We start from the raw sequence: 8247 nt of genomic DNA on the forward strand, positions 1-8247 counted from the left end.
TTCACCAGAGCACTTATCAACTTTGGTTTATGGTGGTGCAGGGGATTGAACCTGTGACTTCGGAGCCTCAAGCATGACAGTCTGCATAACCATTATGCTACCTACCCCCACACTATCCTTTTTCTTCTATGGGTTAGATTCCCAGCAGTAGGATTTCTGTGTCAAGGGCATATGTTGAATTTAATTTAGTAGATATTGCCAGATTATTTTTCAAATAGTTGTACGAATAAACATGTTCAAGAGTATGTGGTCTTAGTTGCAAATGCTAATCTGAGGACAGCCTACCTACAGAAATAGTCATGTGATAAGCACTAAAGGAAGCCCAAGAATCTGAATTTCCCCCCAAAGCCTTCATGTAATTGAAGTAGGTAGTAAGATTTTAGGATCACAGGTTCATCTCAGGGTAGCCTTTGTCATGAAGTGGAACTGGGAGCAGAAATCAGGAAAGCCATTCAGTGAGGATTCCTGTTACAAAGAGTCTGAATGTTAAGTCTTCAGGTTATCACCAAATAAGTAATAGAGACATCAATAATAACTAGAATAATAAAACCACAACAAAAGGGAATAAATAAATGTTTTTTAAAAATACTTTAATACTTTGTTTTTTTCTAGTAAAACAAAATCATCGCATCTTATTGGAAATTTTCATTATTTTTTTTATTTTCCCTTTTGTTGCCCTTGTTTTTTAAAAATACTTATTCCCTTTTGTTGCCCTTGCTGTTTTTTATTGTCATAGTTATTATTGTTGTTATTGACGTCGTAGTTGTTGGATAGGACAGAAAGAAATGGAGAGAGGAGGGGAAGACAGAGAGGGGAGAGAAAGACACCTGCATACCTGCTTCACCGCTTGTGAAATGACTCCCCTGCAGATGGGGAGCTGGAGGTTCCAACCAATGTCCTTACGCGGGTCCTTATGCTTTGTGCCACATGCACTTAACCCGCTGCGCTACTGCCCGACTCCTGCCCTTGTTTTTATTGTTGTTATTGATGTTGTTGTTGTTTAATAGGACAGAGAGAGAAATGGAGAGAGGAAGGGAAGACGGGGAGAGAAAGACACCTGCAAACCTGCTTCACCACTTGTGAAGTGACTCCCCTGCAGGTGGGGTTATTGTAAATTATTAAAGGAATTTGCTGAATGTCACCACTGAATAGTCTATATTTTGGAAGACAGACAGGGGGAGCGAAAGATAGACACCTGCAGACCTGCTTCACTGCCTGTGAAGCGACTCCCCTGCAGGTGGGGAGCAGGGGGCTCGAACCGGGATCCTTAAGTTGGTCCTTGAGCTTCGCGCCATGTGCGCTTAACCCACTGCACTACCGTCGGACCCCCGCATTTTTTACATTCTTTCTTCGTTGATCTTTTGTTTCCTCCTCCTGTTCTTTACTCTGGCTGCCCACTCTTTCTCCAGCTGCTGCTCCTCCTTCCCAGGCATGAGCTCAGGAGACCAAGTTCACCTCCAGGATCCTTGGGGATTTAGGCTGCAACTCCAGCATTGGTCACAAGGGGCCCTTTGCACCCTTGGTCTGACTTTTTCTCTTTTTTCAGTTTTCATAATACAAATAAGTTTCATGAATATTTTCTGAAATTTTCTAAATTTACATGTTAATGAGTGTGAGAAATAAGAAGGGGGAGGAGTCGGGTGGTGGAACACCTAGTTTAGCCTTGCACATGTTACAATGTGCAAGGATCCAGGTTCAAGTCCTCCGTCCCCACCTGCAGGAGGAAAGCTTCATGAGTGGTGAAGCAGTGCTTCAGGTGTCTCTCTGTCTCTCTTCCTCTCTACCCTTCCTCTTACCACCCTTTCCCTCTTGATTTCTGGCTATCTCTATCCAACAAATAAATAAAGATAATAAAAAATTTTAAAAAAGAAGCTCCCATCTTTGCTTTAAAAAAGAAAGAGAGAAAGGAAGAAAGGAAGGAAGGAAGGAAGGAAGGAAGGAAGGAAGAAAGGAAGGAAGGAAGGAAGGAAGAAGAATGGGGAGAGGGAGAGGGAAAGGGAGAAACACCATCATATTACACTGGTATATACACTTCTTCTTCTTCTAGCGTTTGCCCTTCTTCTGTAGCCAGTCAACAGTGTCAGGTTAAGCCTGATATAAAGTTTCGAGACCTCCTTTGAATCTGGAGAGGTGGCAGTCGTTGACTATGTGGGTCATAGTCTGTCTGTAGCCGCAGTGGCAGTTCGGGTCGTCTCTGGCTCCCCATCGATGGAACACAGCGGTGCACCGGCCATGGCCTGTTCGATAGCGATTGAGGAGGGCCCAATCATAACGTGCTAGGTCAAAGCCGGGTTGACGCTTGCAGGGGTCGGTGATGAGGTGTTTGTTCTTTACTTCAGCTGACTGCCAACTCTGTTTCCAAGATATACACTATCAAGAATCAAATTCAGGGGGCGGGCAGTAATGCAACGGGTTAAGTGCACATGGCCGGAAGCGCAGGGATTGGCAGAAGGCACCTGGTTTGAGCCCCTGGCTCTCTACCTGCCAAAGGGTCACTTTGCAAGCAATGAAGCAGGTCTGTAGGTATCTATCTCTCCCCCTCTCTGTCTTCCCCTCCTTTCTCGATTTCTCTCTGTCCTATCCAATAACAAGGGCAACAAAATGGAAAAAATGGCCGCCAGGAACAGTGGATTCCTAATTCGGGCACTGAGCCCCAGCAGGAAAAAAGGAGGATAAAAAGAAGGATCGAACTCAGGACTTCATCCTTAAGTTTCATGCTTTATCTATTGTACCTCCTCCCCAGTTACTCATGGGTATTTTCAAAAGAATATTTTCATCCCTACCAAGAGAAAAGAAAAAGAAATGGGGCAGGGGTGGGGAGAGATCCTTCAAAGATCAAACAATGGTTCCTGAGTTTAAAATAACTAAAACCAGTAGTCAGGCGGTAGGACAGCAGATTAAGAGCACATGGTGCAAAGCGCAAGGATCCCAGTTCGAGCCCCCTGCTCCCACCTGCAGGGAAGTCGCTTCACAGGCAGTGAAGCATGTCTGCAGGTGTCTGTCTTTCTCTCCCCCTCTGTCTTTCTCTCCCCCTCTGTCTTTCTCTCCCCCTGTCTTCCCCTCCTCTCTCCATTTCTCTCTGTCCTATCCAACGATGGCATCAATAACAACAATAATAACTACAAAAATAAAACAATAAGGACAACAAAAGGGAATAAATAAATATTTTTAAAAAATAAAAAAAACTAAAACCTACTCCCAACTGCCTTGATTGGTCATCTGCCAGAACATAGCTTTTTTAAAAATTTATTCACCATTTTTATTAATAATTTACAAAATTATAATAGGGGTATAATTTCACACCATTCCCACCACCAGAGTTCTGAGAAAACAGCTTCTTTCTTCATCTCAGGAACAGAGCAATCACAAAATTAGGGAACCATGCTACGAAGTCAGCAACTTATTGCATCCTCAAACTCTGCTTCAGGCATGACCTGGAGGGTCTGCAGCCCTGGTCTCTCCAGTCTTATGACCTGTGAGTGTCCCTGCACTGGGCAGGGAATTTCTGGTGACCCTGCAGTCTTGCTTCTAGAGGTCTCTGTGGAAGGGAGTCTTGATTTCTTCAACCCTATCCTTGTCATCACTGACATGACCTGTTGGGCTAGCATTGCGAGTGGGAGAGATGACCCAGGAACTAAGCTCGTGGTGGCAAAGCAATACAAATCTTTATTCATCTGAGTGTCCCAGAGTCAGGCAGTAGCACACCTGGTTAAGCCACATGGCAATGGCTGGCATCAGCCTCAAGGCCTACACACCCGCCCTCCTCCAGGTCAGGAAATGGAAGAGACAAGACCAAAACGGAAGTGGCTTGACAATACCATACATGGTTAGGAAAGGGGTGGAGAAAGGCAAGGTGGGGGGGGGGCAGGAATGGTATGGACCTCTCCAGCAATTGTTGCTAGGGGTTCAACTGGTAGGATTAGCAATACCCTGCTGGGAATTAGGAAGAAGACCTTTAGTCATTTGTAAGACAAAGCAGAAGATTGATATGTAGATAATAAAAGGATGGACCATAGTATCAGGGAATGTAGGGTGGAGCAGGCTTAATGTTTTTTAAGGAATGCTGGGCTCCTGCGGGAAGATGCAGTGTTGTTAAAATTCCGAAGGCTCCAGCTGGCCGGGCTAGCTTCACGGCAGGTAACAGAGACGCGGAGACAACGGCTAGGCAGGGAAGCTATATTTCTTTATTCAGGAACAACGATTCATAAACTAAACCAATCACCAAACAGAACTCTGCTGTCTCATTGCGGCGGCACAAGCACTCTCTTACTCTCAAACTCAGGAACTCTCCAACTCTGGAACTCTGGAACTCTCGTACTGGGGAACCCTCTGAAACTCTGACACACTGGAACTCTCTCTTACTCTGTAACCCAGAAACTCTCGAACTCAGGAACTCAGGAACCCTCTCTCCGGGTTCCTTGGGGCGGGGCCAAGCAGGCCCACGAAATTAACAGGACTCATCCAATTCTCTTGGCGGGGGAGGGCTAGAACAAACCAATGTAAAGCATACGACAATGCAGGATGTTTTTGTGGGGGAGGAAGACTTACATGGCCACCAACCTTGTGAGATTCATGTGTCCCCCCTTTTGTTCAACCCCTCCATAGAGAGAGAGAGACTTACCAGGAGGGACTCACCTTTCAGGTTAAGCTCTGCCAGGCTCCACAACCTCCCTACAATGACCTTTAATTCTCATCTCAATGAGGACTCAGGACTATCTGCTGACTGGAGCCAGATCATGATCAGATCAGAAGCCTGGTCTTTTGACCCCCAACCTGTATATAGCTCTACATATATGATTTTTTTTTAATTTATTATATTTATTTATTGGATAGAGACTGTCAGAAATCGAGGAAAAGGGAGACACAGAGAGAAAGAGACACTTGCAACACTGTTTCGCCACTCGCAAAGCTTTCCCCCTGTAGGTGGGGACCAGGGGCTTGAACCTGGGTCCTTGCACATTGTAACATGTGCGTTCAACCAGGTGTGCCACCACCCGGCCCCACGTATATGATTTTTTAATTGATTTAATAATGATCAGTAAGACCATAGGATAAGAGGGGTACAATTCCACACAGTTCCCACCTCAAGAGTTCTGCATCCTATCCCCTCCATTGGAAGCTTTCCTATTCTTTATCCCTCTGGGAGTATGGACCCAGGATCATTATGGGATGCAGAAGGTGGAAGGTCTGGCTTCTGTAATTGCTTCCCTGCTAAACATGGGCGTTGACTGGTGAATTCATACTCCTAGCCTTCCTCTTTCTTTCTTTCTCTCTTTCTTTCTTTCTTTTTTTAATAGTATTTATTTATTTTTAAATATTTATTTATTTTCTCTTTTGTTGCCCTTGTTGTTTTATTGTTGTTGTAGTTACTATTATTGTTATTGAAGTCAGCTTTGTTAGAAGGAACAGAGAGAAATAGAGGAGGGGAAGACAGAGATGGGAAGAGAAAGATAAGACACCTGCAGACCTGCTTCACTGCCTGTGAGGTGGGGAGTGGGGGGTTCGAACCAGGATCCTTACTCAGGTCCTTGTGTTTTGCGCCACCGCCTGACTCCCTCCTAGCCTGTTTCTTTCTTTTTTTTTAAGCTTTTTATTTGTTTATTTATCTCCTTTTATTGCCCTTATTGTTTTATTGTTGTAGTTATTATTGTTGTTGTTATTGATGTCGTTGTTGTTGGATAAGACAGAGAAAGTGAGAGAAAGATAGATATCTGCAGACCTGCTTCACCATTTATGAATGACCCCCCTGCAGGTGGGGAGCCAGGGACTCAAACCTGGATCCTTACGCTGGTCCTTGCACTTTGTGCCACCTGCACTTAACCTGCTGCGCTACCGCCCAACTTGCCCCTAGTGGAGAAGGGCTCTGGAGAAATGGGGTTCCAGAACACATTGGTGAGTTTGTCTGCCCAGAGAAGTCAGGTTGGCATCATGTAGCATCTGCAGTTTGGTGCATTTATATCTTTTGCATCAAGATATAAAGCAGAACAAATTGTTTAGTAATCAGGAACCTAAAAGTAAGAATAGAGAAGATGAGATTTGGGGTCTCCATTTTGGAAAAAGCTAGGAAGTCTATTTTAGGTATATTCCAAGGGGCCCATGACTTTACTAATTTTTGCCTGAGCCTACAGTTAACATGCAGGTGAACCAAAGGTATTTGGGGAGATGGTGTCAGAGTTAGAAATAGAACCAGAAAGCTGGACCAAGGAAAAGAGTAGCTCCCAAATGTGGGAAAAGTATATAAATACCATTAATTGTAAACCCCATTAATCTGATCTGGGACCATATTCAGCACAGGAGCCTGTGCAACTTCTGCATCCCTATAGGTCTGAGCTCAAATTTGTGGTCATAGCAAGGAACATTCTAGGCTGCACTATTTTCAGGACCTGTCCTCCTTGAGGGGCAGAGTATGCTGACCCAGCCTCCCTTTGGAGAGTGGGGCAATCCCTACCATTGTTGTTCCTCATTGAGGGCAAGGTCCTGTAGAGGTCCACAAGAGGGTCCACGATGCTATTCCTGATGGAGATGACTAGTGATGGTGGAGAGAGGGATCTGTTAGAGGTGTAGGCCTATCATGTCTGTGTGGGAATCCTAGGATTCCCTGACTAGGGCCCTGGATGATGGGGTGGCCTGGTAGTGACCAAAGGTGCTATCATTAAAGTGAGCCAGTCTCTTGTCCTTATCCAGCTTTTGTAGTCCTTACTTGTCTGACAAGGTTAGCCTTACAGTGATTGAGGGAAGTGAAATAGGAAGTAAGTGAGGAGGGTCTAAGTAGAAACTATTTGATTAAGTACTTTATGGTGTCTTTTTTATGTCTGTCTACTTGCTTGCTATATTTCCTGCAAACTATACACCTAACTTATGGATACATATGCACATGTACTCTGTCTCATGGGCCCTGGTCTACATCTAACTTTGTTAGAAAGTGTACCACCTGAAATGGAATTAAGGAGTCTTATGAGCTAGGAAAGGTCTCACCAGAGGAATAGAGCTGAAGGGTTGACATCCCTCACCTGGTGTCTCTGGACATAATCTGAAGTGAAAGATGTCGATCGAGGTGGTACAGGTTGCATTGATTTGGTTGAAATCAGTAGATGCAGTATCAAATGGTATGGATCTAGAGAAGCACGAAGGAAAATGAGCCATACCCCACTCTCTCTCTTTTTTTATTCCTCCACAGTTATTGCTGAGGCTTGGTGTCAGCATTATGAATCTACTGCTATGAACAGCCTCCCCTCCCTTCCTTTTTTCCTTTCCATTTTACTTGATAGGACAGAGAGAAATTGAAAGGGGGCAGGGGTACATAGCATAATGATTATGCAAAGAGACTCTCTTACCTGAAGCTCTAAATCCCAGGTTTAATCCCCCACACCACCATAAACCAGAGTTGAGCAGTGCTCTGGTAAATAAATAAAGATTTGTTTAGAGAGAGAGAGGGAGTAGGAGAGAGAAAAACTGACGGGAATGGGAGATAAAGAAGGAGGTGGTCCAGGAGGTGGCACAGCGGATAAAGCACTAAAACTGTCAGCCACCAAGTTCTGCGTTTGCTCCTGGGCAGCACATATACCAGAGTGATGTCTGGTTATTTCTCTCCTCCTATCTTTCTCATAAATACATAAATAAATAAATAAATAAATAATATTTTTTAAAAGGAGAGAGAAAGACACCTGCAGACCTGTTTCACTGCTTGTGGCTACAGGTGGGGAACTGAGGGCTTGAATCCAGTTCCTTGCACATAGTGATATGTACGCTTAACTGGGCGTGTTACCGCTTGCCCCGCTCTCATTCTCTCTCATGTTAATAATACATATTTAAAAAGAAAATATTTGGTTACTGGTATCACCATAAGCCAGAGCTGAGCAGTACTCTGGTAAAATAATAGTAATAGTAATAATAATAATAATAATAATGTTTGACCAACCCAATAAGTGCTGCAGTGGATGAGGTTTTTGATTTGTCAGCATGAAGTTCCAAGTTTGATCTCTGGTATATTTACCACAGTGATGTTCTGATTCTCTCTCTCAATGATAAATGTTTCTCTTTCCTTTCTTTCTTCCTTCCTTTTTTTTTTTTTTTTTTTTAGATTTTATTTATTTACTCGTGAGAAAGGTAAGAGGAGAGAGAGAAAGAACCAGATATCACTCTGGTACATGTGGATTGAACTTGGGACCTCATACTTGAGAGTCCAGTGCTTTATCCACTGTGCCACCTCCTGGACCACTATTTCTTTTCTTTCAACCAGAGCACTGC

The sequence above is a fragment of the Erinaceus europaeus genome, chromosome 9 (assembly GCF_950295315.1).
Source record: "Erinaceus europaeus chromosome 9, mEriEur2.1, whole genome shotgun sequence".
Lineage (NCBI taxonomy): Eukaryota > Metazoa > Chordata > Mammalia > Eulipotyphla > Erinaceidae > Erinaceus > Erinaceus europaeus.